This window comes from Dendrobium catenatum, unplaced genomic scaffold (genome assembly GCF_001605985.2).
Source record: "Dendrobium catenatum unplaced genomic scaffold, ASM160598v2 fragScaff_scaffold_133, whole genome shotgun sequence".
Lineage (NCBI taxonomy): Eukaryota > Viridiplantae > Streptophyta > Magnoliopsida > Asparagales > Orchidaceae > Dendrobium > Dendrobium catenatum.
The window spans coordinates 13610281-13614960 of record NW_021318595.1 but is presented as its reverse complement, the minus strand read 5'-3'; positions in this window follow the sequence as shown (position 1 = coordinate 13614960).

The window sequence follows — 4680 nt, the reverse complement described above, 5'->3', positions numbered from 1 at the left end:
AAGGCATGGGTAAGAAGAAATTTAAGGGAAGTGGAAGTGAAGAGGCTCATCACCTTGTAGTTAAGTGCAACTTGATTTAGCATACAAGAAGGAATGATCTTGCATGCTTTGAATTTGTGATAGGCATCCCCATCATTAGCGGAAAGGAAGCGATCGTCATAGCGATGAGAGGAAGAGGAGCTTCACGGAACCATCCGGTCATGTTTACTTCCACTAAACATTGAGTAGAGAAGATTTGAGTAAGGTTAAGTGAACAAAGGTTGAGTGAATTGAATAGATTTACCTTCCTATTATAGAATTTTTGATTATTCATACAATATGATTTAGGATCATACAGTACAATCGAGGAGTTAATTCATCTGGAGGACCTATTGGGAAAAGTTGGTTAAACTATATAGTACGATCAGAATCATACTGAACGATATGAAGGAAATATGTTTGTTCCGAGGGGGTTAGCAGCGAATTTTGACAAAAAGTTTTGTACAGTACAAATGGGTATTTGTACAGTACAAATGGCAATAATATCATACCAACTAAGTTAAATTTTTCTCAATTCATTCTACCACGTGGATCATACAGTACGAAGATAGATATTGTATAATACAAATGACAATAATATAATATCAAATAAATTGAATGCATGGATGATTAGTGACGCGTTGATTATATAGTATGACTATAGTATCATACAGTATGATGTGTAGATTAGTGCTCAAATCTGGATCATTGATTAATAGAGGGTTGTGATATGTGCATTTATGATGATGACACTGTATGAATGTGCATCATATAGTACAATATGGAAAGAAAGTTGAACATTTTGAGAATTCGGTGAGATGAATGTGTGAAGATTAGGTAACATCTTAAACCTTTTTTTTTTTTTGGATCAAGCATGAATTTCTATAACACCTAATTTTATTTTAAAGATGCTAAATATGTCATAGGCTAGTCGTTTTGTGAATATGTATGCCAATTGATCTCATGTAGCTATATAGTGCAATTTTATATATCCTTTAGCTACATCATTTCATATTAAGTGATATCTAATGTCTATATATTTTATTTGAGAATGTTGTATTGAATTTTCAGATATACAAATTGCACTAGTATTTTCACACATAATTGGGATGGTTCCTATAGGTAATCCAAGATCTAAGAGTTATTGTTTCAACCATAAAACTTGTGTAACACAACTTTCAATTACTATATATTCTATCTCGGCCATGGAAATGGCTACTGAATTTTGCTTTCACCAGACCAGAAAACTAAGGATTGTCCTATGAATTGATAGGTTCAAGATGTGCTTTTTCTATCTACCATACACCCTACAAGATATAAATCTGAATATCCTAAGATTTCAAAGGAGGTGATGTGTTTAAGATATCAAATTTTTAAGTTTTGAGTGTCTAGTAGATATCTAAGGATTCTCCGACTGCAGTCAAGTAAGACTCTTTTGGATCAGCTTAGAATTGGGCACAGAGGCACACACTAAATATTATATTCGGTCAATTAGAAGTTAAATAGAGGAGTGATCCAAATATTCCTCTATATTTTTTCTGGTCTACTGACTTTATATTTGGGCCTTTGTCTAGTTGAATGGTAGAACTCATAGGAGTGTTTATGGCCTTACACTATCTATTTCATTTTTTTAAAATTTCCTTAATGTATTTAGTTTGGCTAAGAAATATTCCATATTTCATCTATTTTATACTAAAACCAAAAAAGTAATTTTGCTCTCACATCATGCTCATTTCAAACTAGTTACTTATTGTTTTTGAGAATTCATCACATAAGGTTTTATATTAATATCCAAATAAGATGTCATCTACATAAATCTAAACAATAAGAATTTTATCTTCTACCCTTTGTGGGAAGAGGGCGGTGTCTACACTACCCTTAATAAATCCTCTATATATTAAGAATGAGCAAAGTCTTTCATACCAGGCTCTAGGTGATTGCTTTAACCCATAAAGTGACTTTTTCAATTTTAAAACATGGTTTAAAAATTATGAGTTTTCAAATATGGGGAGTTGCTTAACATAAACATCATCTTTTATTACCCCATTTAGGAAAGTACTATTAACGTCCATTTGATATAATTTAAAACCCTTGAAGCAAGCAAAGGCTAAGAACACCCTTATGACTTCTAGTTTAGCTACTGAGGTAAAGGTTTCCTCAAAGTCTATGCCCTCAATTTGGTTATTCCCCTTAGCTACTAGTCTAGCCTTATTTCTTACTATGATTCCTAAGTCATTCACCTTATTTTTAAAGACCCACTTTCTTCCCACCACACTCTTCTATTTAGGTCTCTTTACTAATTCCCATATATCATTCCTAATAAATTGGTTCAGCTCTTCTTACATCGTTAGGATTTAGAATTCATCCCTTAAAGCTTGACCTATACTTGTGAGTTCTATCATAGAGATAAATGCGAAATGACTAACCTCTTTCCTAAGTCCGTGCCTAGTTCTCACACCTTCACATGGGTCTCTTAAGATTAATTTTTTAGGATGACTAGAAGAATATTTCCAATCTCTAGGTAGTGGTTCCTGAGGTTCTACTCTATCTCCTATGGTAATGGTTTCTACCTCCTGAATGGTATCTACATCTTCTTCTTCAAACTTAGGTTCAAAGGTGCTATCTGATTCATCAAATACTATATGGGTATATTATTCTACTATCAAGGTCATCTTATTAAAGATTCAATAGACTTTACCTATAAATGAATAACTTAAGAAGACACATTCATTAGCTTTGGGATTAAATTTTCCTAAGGGAGAGTTCATATTAATTAAGATAAAACATTTGCAACAAAGACATGCAAGTGGGAAAGATTGGGTGTCCGACCCTTAAAGAGTTAATATGAAGTTTTATACAACTTAGATTTAATGTTCACTCTTTTTAAAACATAATAAGTAGTGTTCACTGCTTCTGCCCAAAAGTATCTATGAAGTGTATACACAACTTGCATTGCCATAGTAGCTTCTACTAAAATTCTATTCTTTCTCTCACCTATCCCATTGTGCTAAGTCTTAAGGGGCAGAGAAGTTATGCTCTATTCCTATCTCTTGAGAAAAGGATTCAAAATTTTTATTTTGAAACTCTCCACCATAATCACTATGGATTGTTGAGATTTTACAACCTAGTTTTCTTTGAATCTAAGTGGAGAAAGTTCTAAATTCCTCAAATGACTCACTCTTATGTACTATGAATCTTACCTAAGTGAATATAGAGAAGTCATCTACAATCATAAATCCATAAATTTTCCCACCTAGGCTAGCTATGCTAATAGGTCCAAATAGGTCCATGTGAAGGATTTCTAGTAGCCTAGATGTGTTCACATCCTTAATTGAATGAAATTATTATTTTATATATTTTCCTAGTTGGCAAGCATCACATAGATGATCTTTAGTGAAGTCTAACTTAGGTACGCCTCTAACAAGATTTTTCTAAGTGATATTTCTAAGTGTTTTCATTCTAGCTTGGTGTAGTCTCCCAAGTCATAGCCAAGTGTCATCCATTATTATTTTTAAACATAGTGAATTTGAATTTTCAATACAATTAAGATCTAACATGTAAATATTATTTATTGATTTTCCCTCTAATACAAGTTTCCGCACTTTCTATTTCAGTTTTAAAAACTCTGTGGTTGAAAAATCTTTTTCTACAAAATTAAAAAAAAAAGGGGTCTTAAATTTTAATTTTTTAAACTACCAATTCACCCCCCCCCCTCTTGGTAGCCTTGGGACACTCACTTAGGCTTAACAACCTAATTAATAGACTCAACATATATGGCCTAACATGCCATAAGAGAAGCACCTAACACTGGAAAATGGGTTCACTAACATATGAGGGTGGTGATGCCTCTTCCTAAAGTTGTGTGATGCATGCAATACTGAGGGGTTATTCGTTTAAGCTAATGAGGATGATGGTTTATTATTTTCAAGTGTTATAATTTTTTCTTGTGGAGCTTTATTTGCATATTCATAGCTTGTCACTTCCACTTTTAGTGCATGCTTATTGCTATCTAATTGACATGCAAGTTCATCTAATTTCTTAAATTCTTTTACTAGATCAATATGAAATATTTTCAAGGAATTATGTGCATCAGATAACTCAATATGCATCTTATTTAATATATCAAATTCATCAAGCAGGGACATGTGGTCTCTATCTAAGTCAAAATATTCTTTAACTAAATTAACATACTCTTTCTTGTAAACTACTAAATTTGATGTTAAGGTTAGCATGCATTTTCTTTAATTTTCTATATGAATCATATTTTTTTTTTTAGAAATAACTAACAATTCTTCATAAGAAAGTTGACATACATCATCTTGATCCAATTTATCAAGACTATCGTTAGCCATTTGAAACAAATTTGTTACCTCCTCTGCTTCTTCTTCTGATAATTCAGAGGCAGAGTCAGACCAAAATACCTTATATGTCTTTAGCTTGCCCTTCTTATACTTTGGTTGCTTATATTCCTTCTCCTTGGTTGGATGGGTCTTCGCATTGGGGCAATGATGATGCATTTGTTTCCTCTTTAGAAAATTCTTGAATTAACGGGTCATCAAGGCTATATCGTTATCTTCCTCCGCTACAAAACTATCACTTTAGAATTGTTTGCTTTTAAAGCCACTGTTTGCTCCTTCTTTTCTCCTACATTATTTTACCTTT